The sequence below is a fragment of the Podarcis erhardii genome (genome assembly GCF_964252035.2).
Source record: "Podarcis erhardii genome assembly, chromosome: 11".
In the NCBI taxonomy this organism is placed as follows: Eukaryota; Metazoa; Chordata; class Lepidosauria; order Squamata; family Lacertidae; genus Podarcis; species Podarcis erhardii.
The window spans coordinates 42781980-42797155 of NC_138501.1; the positions used below are offsets into that span (position 1 = coordinate 42781980).

Below are 15176 nucleotides of genomic sequence, written 5' to 3' on the forward strand. Positions count from 1 at the left end.
GTAAGTAACATTTCAATTGTCCCAAGTTGTGGGCAGTCCTAGATTTCTCCAAGGAAAGAGATTTAAAAACCCAGGAACACAGGGTTGAGGGAATTCTGCCTTCTGGGCCCACTGACAACTGTAGCATCCAAAAAGAAAACACAATACAGTATATAGGAACCTAGGAAGCTGTCATAGTGGGGTAGGAGAGCTGAAAATAATGTCTATATATTTCACTCGATTCTGACCAAACTTAGCCTCCTAGAGCACGATATACATTAGGAGGCTTAGTTTGGTCAGAATTGAGTAAACATTTCCAGAGCTAACACTAAATACATTACTTCTGGTAAAAGAGCCAGCATAGCCACTAGAGGGCCTTGAAAAAATTGTGTCCCAGGCTTCTTAGACTCCTCTACCCATGTACTATCTGAAACCCAAGGGGCGCACTGGTTGCCAGATGTCAGTTTTTTTTGCAGCTCCTCTACCCCACGAGCAGGTGTATAATCTATAATTAAAATACAAAATAAAACAATTCCACCAAAACGTTGAAAGTGTCCATAATTAAAACTTCATCAAGCCTTTTAAGCAGAGATCTCTCCCAGGACTGCATCTGTACTGGAATTATCTTTAAGATGTTTGTTGTTAATGTTTTGTCACTGGGTTCCTTTGGGAAGAAGGGCAAGACATAAATTTAATAAGTAAAATTGCAATGGGGGGAAAATCGCAATGAAAGAAGCTGGTTAAACAGCATTTAGAATAGTTAAAAGAGGAATTAAAACGATTCCAGGTCAAGAAGTTCCAAGTTCAGGGGAAAGCTGCAAGTATCAGGAAAACACACCCTGGTGATTCCACCCCTCCTGGCCATCTTGAATCTGATTTCTTGGTGAATCACTGAAAACAATCAAGCTCACTAACTCAGCCAGGATTGATTCAGCTCACTTCCTGACATGTCATGGGAGCTGTGTAAATCAGCCCATATAGTTTTGGGGGAGGCGGCTACGGGGAAGGAAGGGGGAAATAGATTCTATCGAACACTCATCCCTCTTCACCACCTTACAGAAGTACCACTGCTCTCCTCCAAAACCACAAGCCAGCCAGAGCTGATCTCACACAAATGCATATTTTATGAAAACGATAAAAGTGAACATTTAACTAGCATTTCCCTCCTTTTCTCTTCAGTCTCTATTTGCCCATCTCTGCAGCCGGTAATACGTTTGCTAATGGGTTGTGACTACAGAACACACCTACCTGTGGTGGAAGAGGAAGAGGAAGGATCTTAAATTGCACCTAGATCGGAGTCAGGTCAAAACCAGCCTTCTCCCAACTTTACGCCTACAGACGCTTCGGATTACAACACCCATCCGTTGGCTGCCAGCACAGCTGGGAGTTGCAGTCAAAGACATGTGGAGGGCAGGTCAAGGCCAATTGGGAATCTTCTGGCATGCAAGGAATGGGAGAAGAAAGCCATTCGCTCTCATTTCTGGAGTCAACATGCCTGCATCAGCCGCCTCCCCTGACCCATGTACATCAGAACAAAGGTGAATCTATCAATGCACGCTCTGGCAACACCAAAAATGCATTACTTATGGGGTGGTCCAAGAGTTCCTTTTTTCTTTTTTAAAAGAAGAACCATTTAAAGCAGTGTGGTACAATGAATATATACCATCTCTGTTAAAATGCTCCAGGAAGCGATGGGAGCATTCAGATGGAGGCGTTTGAGTAGGGATTTTCAACAGCACTACAGAGTAAGGTGACAAACAGTCCCAGCACAGGCCCAAGTGTTCCTCAGCCTATAGCTGCCATTTACATTCAAGAGAGAGAAAATGCATGTTTACCGCGTCCATAAAATAAATGCCACATGTTGTTTAGCCCTCAACCTTGCGTCTCTTTTTCTGGTTTGTGTATGATGCAACTGTAGCCTCTGCACAATGCTTCAACCCTGCAGGCATTTAAGATTCTGGCTTCTTGACAAATCACACTTGGCAGATTCTGGGGACACCACCGTCCAATCCTATAGAGAGACCATCTCCCTAGGAATCCAGATTTGCTTATGTTTGTTGCCAACAGCCCAATGCTGACAGTCTGGCTAATTCATTTGGGATACTGCGGTGTTTGCACTGCACTGTGTAGTTTGATGGATTCAAGTCCAATAGCTTCGTGACAAAACACAGCTTGGAAAAGAGGGCTGCCTCTTTAACCCACTTCTTTTTGGCGTCTTCTCAATGCCCCTTAACTATGCTTTTCGAAATCGCCCTTGAGGATGATCAAATCGCAAACTTGCGCAGAGAGAAAGAATAGGAGCAAAGTCTGTTGCAAACCTTCTTGGACCAGCTCCACCTTCTCCCTCAGGAACAGAATTACGAAAGCCAGCTGTGAGGCAGAGCTTTATATACACAACTGCTTATGATCACCCTCGACAGATTGCAACCAGACATTCACTTGGCCTGTGTCTACATCATTTCCTGCCTCCCCTGAAATTCCAGGATGCAACGTGGTTAACCCTTGTCCTAATCTCCTGCTCGCCTTGTAGACTCTGCTTCAAAGGATGAAGTTGTCTTTATTCCCAATGAGACAGTGTAAAGAGGGACAGTGGATCGGGGCAGAGGCTACCTTGCAGTAGTGCCTCTTGGATACGACTATCGTTCCTGGGTTTGCAGGCCCCGACACAAGGGCAGTAGTGGGAAGAAACAGAGGGTGGGGCATTTGATGGGAAGAGGGGCTCTGCTCATTGTGCCTCAACTTCAGCCACTTTGGAAAGGGGAGCAGGGATGCTCACTCCTCTCCCCAACAGAGAGGAAAATCTCAGTGGAGGCTAAGCCTGTAGGCAACCCAGAGAGAAGGTAACTCAGGAAGTGTCATCAACTGATTAGGAGCCCAAACAAAAGGGTGTAGCATTGCTGACTAGAACCAGGTGCCATTTCTGCAATCGGGACTCACTCCTGAAGCACACACTTTGCAACCCTGACATTCTTGCAAACTGAGCGAGTCTCTTGAGTGAGCACGCCATGCCTTGTCTTTAAAAGCTTGGTGAGCAAGTCATGGAAGCTGTTGAGACATCTTCGTTGCTTCCGTCCAGTTCTGAATGTCTTGCGTGATTCCTGAATCATGACTCCCAAACTCTGTGTCTGCACCATTATTTGCCTGAACAAATATCCATTTCTTACTTGCATGTAACAGCTGCTCTCTGCATGTGCTGGGCGTGAAGCAAGACACTTAACTCTGGAACTAGATCCAAAAGTCCCCAATGAGACGCTCCAGAGACCCCTGGGAAACTCCTGCATCAGAACAGGGACCGAATGATGATGCCTATCACTAGGCCCTCAATGGAACTTGGTTTAGTAAGCATCTCCAGATCCTAAAGTATAGGTGGCCTAGTAGACAATGCCCTCCACAAATTATGGTCTCCACAGCCCATCAACTAAAAGCCAGCACAGCCAATGATCAGGGATGGTGGGATGGGTGTTGTAGTCCACTAACTTCTGAAAGACGTGGGCCTTTTTAAAGATGCTGCAGGAATTCAGGAAAAGGGAGGAGTTACAAGGGTTTAACACTATTATATAGTTATTTATACCCCACCTTCTTCCTTGACAGGACCCAAGGCAACATTGCTGTTTGGGCCTATGCCTGATGCATGTCTTCAACATGCCTTGCAGTCTGTGACTCACATCCTCAGTCAAAGCAACACCGTCATTATATAAAACTGGCTGCGGCTTAAATCTTAACCAGTGATGCATTATCATCAAGCCTACTCAGACATATGATTAAGTTATCTAGATCTGGCTGAAAATATATTCGTCTCATTGATAATTTTATTATGTGCAACAGTCAAGAAAGTTTTCTGATTAAGGGGTCTACAATTTCCCTCCCCCCTAAATACATACAGGGGCAGCCAAGTTCTGGTCAATAAGTTGCACAAGTCTCTCAAATAATTCTGATACTGAGCGAAATGAGCAGGAAAACAATTAAGCTGGGGGAGGGGGAGGTAGCTTTATCCATGCGCCAAATGCGCAAATGCATGGTCACATGCACATCATACATTTAAAGCATGCTGCTTCTCTCCAAAGAATCATGGGAACTGTAGCTTACCCCTCCCAGAGTTATGGTTTACAGCACCCTTAGCTAACTATAGTTCCCAGAATTCCTTGGGGGAAAGCCATGTAATTTAAATGTATGCTACAGATGTGTCCCAACAGAGCAATGGTTCTCAAAGGGTGTGGCAGGAGAGGATGGAAAGTGTGGCAGGAAGATTCAAGGACAATCCAAGACACATTTAAACATTTCAATGCAGCATGGATATACAACTAGAACCAGTATCCACAGCTCTCCTCCAGAGCACTGGCTATTCTATGAAAGTTCTCCACAACACAGGAATTTTCAACTCCCGACAAATATGGAAGATCAGAAAAGAGAAAGGCCCATTTGTGTTGATGATCAGATGAGGGTTTGTCTCAAATTAGACCTAATATAAATGAGATGACCCGGCAAAAGCAAGCTCATACCTCTCACTGAGTTTATAGATCCTTAAAGTTCATGTGTAAGAGGCTCATTTATAATTATTTTGTGGGAATGATTCTGCATTGTTTCATACTTTCTGGCTGTCCCGCGATCATACTATAAAGTTGCTGTGTTCTGTATTATGAATCAAGGAGTTGATTGTTTTCCTTTTCCAACATTATTTCTTATCAATATAAAAATTCAGTGTGGTGCGAGCAAATTTTTATTCTGAACGTGCGGCCCAGAGGAAACAAGTTTGAGAAGCACTGCAATAAAGAGACTTCACATTCATTCCTTTTCCCCATCATTTGTCAAAGCCAGTAAGAGGAGACGACTGCAGGGGCACTTTGAGCATCTCAAGCCAAGCTGCCAAGCGGGGAGGGCTATGTCTTGGGTGAGACAGAATGGAGGACAGAGAACTGAGGTTTGTGCTGAAGAGAGCTAGAAGAAAACTTTCTCAGGGATGCGATGATGGTCAGTAGCTTAGATTCCGTCAGGCTGTATGGTAGCTAGAGGAAAAAAAGAAAACAAGGGCCTGTCCATCAGCTCTGCTGAGACAGTAGCAACTTTGGGCTCCTCTTCCTGTTTCGATTCCTGTTAAAGTAAGTTTGTAGACAATATATAGTGCCTGGGTTAGCTTGTTTCCTCCAATTTCCTTTCCCGTGGTGTCTTTGTAATCTTGGGGGGAAAGGGACTACCTTATTAGAGTGGTGCCTCGCAAGACGAAATTAATCCGTTCCGTGAGGCTCTTCGTATAGCAGTTTTTTCGTCTTGTGAAGCAAGCCCATTGACAGCTTAGCGGATTAGCGCTATTAGCGGTTTAGCGGCTTTTAGCGATCAGCTGTTAAGCGGCTTATCAGTGGATCAGCTGATAAGCGGCTTAGCGGCTTAGAAAAAGGGGGAAGAAAGGGAGAAAAAACTGCAGGAACTCACAAGACATTTTCGTCTTGCGAAGCAAGCCTATAGGGAAATTCGTTTTGCGAAGCACCTCCAAAACGGAAAACCCTTTCATCTAGCGGGTTTTCTGTCTTGCGAGGCGTTCGTCTTGCGGGGCACCACTGTACTGTCCTGTAGGTTGCACTGGGGTGTGATGGGTCTCTCTCAGCTTCAAATAAATGACTTTAAAATGGAGGGTAAGAATTGAAGGAGGTCTGTCAACATTTGAGCAACGGTGGCTCAATGGAACTTCCATGTTCAGAAGCCAAATACTTAAGAACATTAGGTGCACTAGTGCAGGGTTTCCCAAACTTGGGTCTCCAGCTGTTTCTGGACTACAACTCCCATCTTCCCTAGCTAGCAGGACCAGTGGTCAGGGATGATGGCAGACCATGCTGGAAATACAATGCTGAATGAGATGGACCTTCGGTCTGATCCAATTAGGAAAAATTGTAATAATCACATATAAAAGAAACAGTATACAAGAAGTAAATAAGGAGGCCATTTACAGGATAAAGGAAGTCTTTTATTTTTATGGTATGCTTTCTTTGTGTAAGTGGATAGGAGTTTAATTTTGATAATTAAATTGTCAATAGTGGTGGGTTTGTTTGTATGTATCAGTTGTTGTGGACTATGTTGTAAAGAAAGTTTTTTAAAAAATGTTGTTTTTTTAAAAAAAGGATCTTCTTACGATTAAGTAGCAGGGCTGAGGAGACTCTGACCCTCCGGATGACAAAAGACGCCTTCAGCCCCATCCAGGATGGCCAATGAAAGGCATGGGATGATGTGAGTTGTAGTCCAGCCAAAAAGAAAAGAAAATATATATCAAAGCTTATGATAAATTCCTCACCAAAGACACCTGAGTATGCTTAGTGGCCATGGAATAAACAGAAAGGTCCAGTGTGCTGTAACTGCGAAAAGGTGAAGCGTGTTGCTAATAGCACCAAGGTCACAGGCCTGATCCCCGTATAGGACAGCTGCATATTTCTGCACTGCAGCGGGTTGGGCTAAATGATCCTCAGGGTCCCTTCCAAGAATTGTGAAGAATCGTGAGAACAGAGATGCAGAATGCAGTTGTCAATATAAAAAATTAATAAATAATAATACTCGGGGGAGATCATGTTTTTGTTCGTCATTAAAAGTATGTCTTTTTGTGTTTTTATATTGCAAACCATTCTGTGATCTCTAGATGAAGGATGGTATAAATAATAATAATAATAATAATAATAATAATAATAATAATAATAAGGCGAGCCTGCACGTGGAATGCTGTGTACAGGTCTGAGCAAACAATACTGCTGAGCTGGGATGCAGGTGGCGCTGTGGTCTAAACCACTGAGCCTCTTGGGCTTGCTGATCAGGTCGGCGGTTCGAATTCCCATGACTAGGTGAGTTCCCGTTGCTCTGTCCCAGCTCCTGCCAACCTAGCAGTTTAAAAGCATGCCAAAAAGTGCACAGAGATAAATAGGTACTGCTCCAGCGGGAAGGTAAATGGCGTTTCTGTGTACTGCTCTGGTTTTGGTGTTCCGTTGCGCCAGAAGCGGCTTAGTCATGCTGGCCACATGACCTGGAAAAACTGTCTGTGGACAAACGCCAGCTCCCTCGGCCTGTAAAGCAGGATGAGCCCCACAACCCCGGAGTCGTCTGCAACTGGACTTAACTGTCAGGGGTCCTTTACCTTTACCTTTTTAGAAAAAGTTCAGAAAAGGACAAATCCCTTGTGAGGAAGGGTTAGAAGAGTTGGGGCCTTTTAGCTTAGAAAAAAAAGGCAAGTAAAGGAGAACACGTTAGAGAGCCAGTGTGGTGTAGTGGTTAAGAGCGGTAGTCTCGTAATCTGGTGAACCGGGTTCGCGTCTCCGCTCCTCCACATGCAGCTGCTGGGTGACCTTGGGCCAGTCACACTTCTCTGAAGTTTCTCAGCCCCACTCACCTCACAGAGTGTTTGTTGTGGGGGAGGAAGAAGGGAAAGGAGGATGTTAGCCGCTTTGAGACTCCTTAAAGGGAGTGAAAGGCGGGATATCAAATCCAAACTCTTCTTCTTCTACGAGATTTACACATGGTAAGCAGAATCTGGATAGAGACGCTTTTCTCACTTTGTTGCAATGCTAGAACCCATGGTCAACCAGTGAAGTTGAACACTGGAAGATTTGGGACAGAAAAAAGGAAGTCCTTCTGCACACAGTACAACTAATCCAGAACGCGGCAGCTAGACTGGTGACTGGGAGCAGCCGTCAAGACCAAATAACACCGGTCCTGAAAGACCTACATTGGCTCCCAGTACATTTCTGAGCACAATTAAAAGTGTTGGTGCTGACCTTTAAAGCCCTAAACGGCCTTGGCCCAGTATACCTGAAGGAGCATCTCCACCCCCATCGTTCTGCCCGGACACTGAGGTCCAGCGCCGAGGGCCTTCTGGCGGTTCCCTCCCTGCGAGAAGTGGAGGTTACAGGGAACCAGGCAGAGGGCCTTCTCGGTAGTGGCCCCTGCCCTGTGGAACGCCCTCCCAGCAGATGTCAAAGAAATAAGCAACTATTTGACATTTAGAAGACATCTGAAGGCAGCCCTATTTAGGGAAGTTTTAAATGACTGGTGTTTTAATGTATTTTTAATCTCTGTTGGAAGCCGCCCAGATTGGCCAATTAATATTAATAATAATTGTGTGGAAGTATGAAAATGCTGCCCTAAGAAGCAGTGGTAGCCACCAACTCTGATGGCTTTAAAAGACTGGACAAATTTGTGGAAGATAAAGCTATTAGTGGCCAGTGGCCATGATTACTATGTTCCACCTCCACTGTTGGAGGCAGTGGGACTCAGAATACCATGTGCTTGGGACCTCAGGTGGAGAGAGCCTTGTTAAGACTCCATTTCTGCTCATGGACATCCAAGCTGGCTCTTGTGAGAAGAAGAAGAGGAGGAGGAGGGGGAGGGGGAGGAGGAGGAGTTTGGATTTGAGATCCCACTTTATCACTACCCCAAGGAGTCTCAAAGCGGCTAACATTCTCCTTTCCCTTCTTCCTCCCCCACAACAAACACTCTGTGAGGTGAGTGGGGCTGAGAGACTTCAGAGAAGTGTGACTGGCCCAAGGTCACCCAGCAGCTGCATGTGGAGGAGCGGAGAAGCAAACCCGGTTCCCCAGATTATGAGTCCACTGCTCTTAACCACTACACCACACTGGCTCTCAGAGCACTGATTTAGATGGGCCTTTGGTCAGACCCAGCAGGACTTTTTTGATATTCTTAGCATCTGGAACCTTCTACTATAGAGGGACAACATAATATGTAGGGGGAAATACATGGGGGGGGGGGCCTTGACCTCCAAGGCTTATGAAGCTGTGACACTGCAATGCATGCTCCCAACTCCTAGACACCCATTTCTGGGGTTTCAGTGGTGGTTTTTAGATGCTTGCATATAAAGAGCTAAAGAAATATTTCGGTTTCCTGGATGCCAACATCAAAGGTTCCATGCTTTCAGTCAACGAGAGTGTCAGGAGTATTCTAGCACTTTGTTGGAATTGAACGTTGTGCTGTTAGAAACATTCCATGCCTGCAAATGGAGAGATCTGCTCCCCCCCCACACCGCCACGTATGGTTCTGGGGGTTCTCTCCCCATTGCCCAAGCCAATTTGGGTGGGGGGGGGTGAGGATGGGGGCGGGGAAAGGTTCCTGCACAAGAAGAAGTCTTTATATGCAGGGCTTCCACTGAGGTTCATGCCCCTTGGGTCTGGGATTCTTAAACTTCAGAAAATTTTGCCTAACTTTAGCTTCAGTTGTGATTATAGAAGCATCAAGAGAAACAAACGGACAAGAAGTCACTCTGCATATCAGCAAAGCGGGTTATCTTAAGAAATGCAAAAGAAAACTGAAAAAAGATGCGAAGAGGAAAAGCCATAATACGTTCAAACCGAAAAGGGTTGAACGCCCAAGTGCTGCACTGCTTTTGATCACTTCTCAGCTTCACCAGCCCTATTTGGGATATTTCCTTGAACCAATAACCTGGTGCAAACTGCTTCACACATTCAGGTTGTCAACTCTGATGTACATGCTGTGTGCAGATACCTTCAAGAAGAGAATCAAAGAATGTGCACCAACCCTCTAACAGAAATTGTCAATGCATGTTACCAGTTTAAACAAAATAAGAATTTATTTAGAAATATTTCTCAACTGCCCTTCAGACAAGGATACCAAGGTGATGTACAATGCACATAAAAAAACAAGATACAAATGCAACACAACATCACACTGGGTAATTAACACAGTGTCCTACACATGTTGTTGACTACAATTCCCATCAGCCACAGCCAGGATGGCCCATGGAAAGGGATGGTGGGAGTTGTAGTCAAGTATCATCTGGAGGACACCACTTTGACTACCCCTGGCGAACAACAAGGATAGGGAAACTGTGACCCTCCTGATGTTAGGAAGAATTTTCTGACGGTAAGAGCTGTTCGACAGTAGAATGGGCTCCCTCAAAAGGTGGCGGACTCTCATTCATTGAAGGTTTTTAAGCAGACGTTGAACAGCCATCTGTCATGGATGCTTTAGCTGAGATTCCTGCTCTGCAGGGAGTTGGATTAGACAACTCTCAGGGTCCCTTCCAACTCCACAATTCTATGCTGTTGGATTATAAACTCCCATCATTCCTCATCACTAGCAATGCTGGGCGAGGCTGCTGCAGCAACATCTGCAACTCTTCCAGTGGTGTTGGACTACAACATCAGGCCTACTACGCTGGATCAGAGATGACGGATGTTGTAGTCCAAGCAACTTCCAGAGGGACACAGGTCCCCCATCCCTGGCATGAATATCAGATTGATGGAGCACTCAAAGGATAATTTACTTCTGCCATTTACTAATATCCTGGGCCATGTTAAGGGCTTCTAAAGCTCAGGCTCCTTCCTGAAAGTCAGGAGACCACCAGGAACCATCTCCTAGGCAGAGTAGTGTTCCTACTGGAATGGAATTGGGAAAACTCTCACACATGTGTCAAAGTAGTTGGTCACACCCATGGGATTATTTGGATCCAGAAATAGTATTCTATTTACACTGGGGTTGGGGTTTTTTTGGGGGGGAGGGGAGTATTTCCTTTGCTGCAGCAGTGGTGAACGGATAGCACTGGCAATTCATTGTTCAAGACACCCACACGTAATCCCAGTGAACTAGGAAGAAGTAGGCCCTGGAAATGTTTGTGTCAACGTTTTCACACTTGCACAGACAAATCAATATCCTATGTGTACCCAGGGTAACACTTCCAGTGAAGACAAAGCAAATTGCTTTATTTCCGAGAAGACCTAAAAGCCATGAACTGATTCAGAATCAGCTATGAAGCAGATTCCAACATGAGCTCCTCCTAACAAGACCAGCTCTCAAATTTTTTTTTAGAAAAATCTGCATTTTCAGCTTAAAATGATGGCCTACATGTGCAGGGGGTGGGAAGGTGGGTGGCACAACACACACACACACACACACAAACCCCAATCCTCAAAAATCTCTCAGAGAACAGAATGTTTGAATATATTATACAGAAACATCCAAAGAATCATAAACAATTATCTGTTCGGGTTTCTTGAGCTACAGCAAACAGTTCCAGCACAAAATGTAACTGAAAAGAAAGAAGGAATGCTTTGCAGTAAGAAAAAAAATAGAGAGAGCACACACACGACACAGACACACATATCCATGCATAGTGCAATGCCTCTTCCAAACCCCAAATCCAGTAAGAAGACTGCCACAAAATGAAGTGTTAGTACTTACAGTTTTATAAAAACCTTACAAAGCAGAAAGGTGATCTCATGTAACCCCAGGGATCTCAGCTGACCCTAGGGAGGAGAAAGACCCAAATGCAGACTAGCCATCCATATTCTCCCCATTATGTTACATGGGCTGGTGCTGCCTAAAACAGCATTATCTACAGCCCAGCACCGAACCACTGTATATTGACATTAAATTCAACGCACAAAAATGGAATCACAGCACAGTTGTCCCTCTCCCCACCCCCAGCCATGCAAGCTATTTAATGCCCTGTCAGATCTGAGACGCACAAAACAGTATACCTGGTGGGTGTGTTTTTTTTAAAAAAAAACACACACCTCCATATCAAATGTCTGCAGACTTTAAGAGACCACATGCAACTTTCAATACACTGCAATTTATTCCTTAAATACCTTATGTCATCTGCAGCACAATCAGGAAATAAAGAGGTTCCTTAATGCTTGTGTCACCCTCTAAATGCAGCCAACCTTGCCTGTCACCAGCCTCCATGGAACTTACCCAATCAAAATACTCCCAAGGCTTTTAAGATTGTCTACTTTATTCCGCTTGAATACAATGGACAACCTAAATTTCAAACTAGATCAGGACAATTTTTTTCATCCTACTGTTTATCCACCATCTTTATTTGGGTTCCTTCTCTCTGCACATCCCCCCCCCTTTTTTTTCCATGACTGCAGATTTATAATACCAGCTGCCAGCTAGGGCAGGCTGGATTTTCAGAAACATCATAATGCACGTAAAAATTCCAGCGTTCCTGACGATTTCCTGTTTTAGGAAGTCACAGTTTTCTAGCCACAGAACCCCCAAAGGCAAAGAAATGTTTAGTGCTCCAATATAATCTCTGAGAGCCTTTGTTCTTCCTTTTGCCACATTCATTATTGCTTTCTCCTACCTCCCCCGCTCCCTTTCTCTTGAGTCTCCAGCTTCAGTAGAAGATGCAAAATGCCTGCTCTAATCCAAGCACACATTCATTTTTTAAGGAAGGAAAACATTATCTTATCCATTATCTAATGCTCTGAAGCTTTGAGTCAGGAGGAGACATTCCTTACCAGCTGATGTACTGTCCATCCGGTTTCCTATTTGTATGTAATTAATTCTCGAGTATTGTAATTCATGCTACTAGTAATCCACTGGAGTTCTACACAAAACCTTTAAAAAAAGCATCCTCTCTGTTGGACTGCAAAAGCCTCCATTTACAATACAATTTAGTAAGCAAAATGCATAGCTTATCTGGCATTTGTACACACACTCAATGTCTGCCTCAAAAACTCCTTTCCCTTACCTCTCAAAAAAACAACAACGAGAGAAGGAAAAGGGACAAGGTTATTTAGTTTGGCCGAAAGAGGAAGGACATAAGAAATCATCACTTTTTTGATGATTAGATGGAAAATTATAAAAGTTCAATGGGCCAGTAATGCAAAACAGCCCTCTACCATGTGGTCCATGATTTATGATTGTCATACAGGGGCCTGTTCTTTTATTAATCAGCAGAGGAAAGAGAATTCCTGCTTTTAAGGTACCGTACACCAAACAAATGCAGTACTGTTAGCCTAGCTATCAATATAAACCATAGCTTTAATCCTATTAAATCTGGACAAATTTAATTGCGTTTCTTCGCCTAATTTAGACCACTGCTTTTTTTCCACCAAGGTGCCTGGGTGTGCAACCACAAAACTGCATTCAGGCTCTGCATACATGTTCCTCAATGCCATTGTGATCATAGTCAAATAATACCATAGCTCACCTTGTGTACCTTGGGCCTGTGACAAGATTTTTGTTTTGAGTTTCTTTTTAATGCCAATGATCAGCTATGCAACCACAGATGCATAGCCACTGCAAACCTGAAAGGGTTAAAGGCAGCCCCAATCAATAGGCCTGCAAGGAGAAAAAGAAGAGAGAATGCCTTCTAAGCCTCTTTGGAAAATGCTTCCATGAGCAATTCTACAAACAACACACAGGGTTCCTCTTGGCCTTTAACAGTGACACAACACACAGAGAGACATATAGACTTAATAATGCTATTTTCTTTCCTGAAAAGAAACGACAGCAGCACCCTGTAAATACAAAACAGCATGCAATAGCAGCAATCCTGACTCACAAGCATAGAAATACAAATCTTTCAATCCATTTTTTTTTTATTTTGTGCAGCTGGAAAAAACAAAAACACCACAACCCAACACCTACATATCCAAGTGTGCCACCTAGCAAAGCAAACCATTCTTTTTTCCTTTACAAAAAGGGTGATAAATCTCAGTTCTTGTCCATTACTTCAGCAAAAGCAAACAAAAAAAAAAAAAAAAAGGAGATTAAAAAAAGGCATGAACCAGCCAAACGTAATCTCAGTTACTGAAAATATGTACACAGATACACAGAATCCTTTATGACTATTACAGTAGCCACATACCAGTGCTGTGTGTCTAAAGTGTGCATTCACATATTGTTATGGGATGGTATCTTTCTGCAAGATCCTCTGCTTTTGGCTGCCATGGAGGGAGGAAGCTCTCCCACTGTAGTAGCTCAATGACTGCATTGTGTTCAGGAGCTGATCTGCCTCAAACCAGTTTCAGCCGGTTCTGGTCACCCTACATAAAAAGCTATGGCAACCCTCGCTGAGTTGCCAACAAGTCCCTGAAAATCAGAGGGACTCGGGTTGTTTTCTTCTCTGGTGCAAGGGCAATTTCTGCCCTGGGTGCCCTCCTGTTTTCAATCGCAGACCCCCTTCCCCCCCCCCCTACACAAGCACACAGCACCACAACAGCATCACACCCCCCAGCCTCCTCCTTTCGTCTTCCTCCACAACTTACCTCCCCCAGAAACCTGGCCGAAAAGCTGTGTGTGTGTCTGTAGCTAACAAAAGAGAGACCGCAATAAAAATAAAAAGAAATCCCCACAGGATCTCCTTTTGCTGCACAAAGGATTCTCGGACAGAGGAGCAAGAGGGTGGCTGCTGCCAAGCAGAGTCCCCCCCTCCCCCAAATCGCGGCTCCCCAAGAGAATAAGATGCTTCTAATGAGAGCCATCGCTTCTCTTACTGCCCTCCTCACCAGGGCATCTTCAAAGCAAGGCTTCCTGACTCAGAGACCAACCCGTCCTTGCAATGTTTGGGGAGACTGAAAGGAATCCTCTGCCCCGGTCCAACCTCTTATTATGGGTCTGTTCAACCCATCCTGGTGGTTAGAGCAACACATATCTAAAACCCTGGCCTTGTGGAGACAGGGTCCCATCCCCCCCTTCTCAGTAGGTGATTGAAGATCAAGGCCTTTCCCTCACCTACCAACATCTCCATCCTCATGAAGAGCTGTCTATCCTTTGCAAATGGATGCTGGAGTCCACTGGGGTTGGTGGGGTGGAAGGCAGGGAGCCAAAGGCAGAGAGACCCAACTTATTCTAGTTCTGCCTTCATCCTCCTGCCCGTTGAGGTCTACAAGGTCAACAGTGAGACTAAGGAGGAGAAATCACAACAGGCAGGTAGGCAGGAGTGGGCTGGCTTGAGAGCTGATTCAGGTTGGTGGAGGCAGTGCCCCATTCACCCTAATGGACCAATGAGGGATGCTATGGCATAAAGTGCAACACCAAACCATGGTTTTCCACACGTCCCCTGGACACAGGCTCCAACCTCTGCCTTTAACAACCTTAGGGGAGCAAGTTCGATAATTTCTTCCACTACATCTCCCGTCATCCATTGCTACTGGTCATTCTGACTGGGGCAGATGGAAAATCAACAACATCTGAATTACCCATGAGGGTAATTCAAAACCATTTTTACCAGTTTGTTTGTATTTGCATAGGCTTTTTAAAGGATTAATCCATTTCATTCAATCCGGGATGGGGAAGCTGAGCTGTTGGGACTCCAATTCCCATCATTCCCAGCCAATATGGTCAACAAGCCATCTGGTGCGTCCAACATCATCTGGTGGGTCACTGGTTCCCTCATCCATGACAGGGCAGAAGGCTCAAATTTTCTTAATAGCTTATTGCCAACCCTAGAACAGAGCAAC

The 15176-nt window shown here is 44.6% G+C and overlaps 1 protein-coding gene across 10 annotated transcripts in view; it reads right to left on the reverse strand.

Annotated features, from left to right (window-relative positions):
* The window catches only part of ZNF532 (zinc finger protein 532), a 52374-nt gene that overhangs the window by 35032 nt on the left and 2166 nt on the right, over nucleotides 1–15176 (reverse strand). Inside the window, exons 1-2 of one of the 10 annotated variants that reach the window (XM_081881366.1) lie at nucleotides 11571–11652; nucleotides 11161–11225 (exon numbers count right to left, since the gene is read on the reverse strand). The exons of 2 other annotated variants lie outside the window; for them this stretch is intronic. The gene's annotated coding sequence lies outside the window, so the exon portion shown is untranslated. 7 more of the 10 variants (XM_081881363.1, XM_081881367.1, XM_081881369.1 and 4 more) reach the window with 7 other exon arrangements.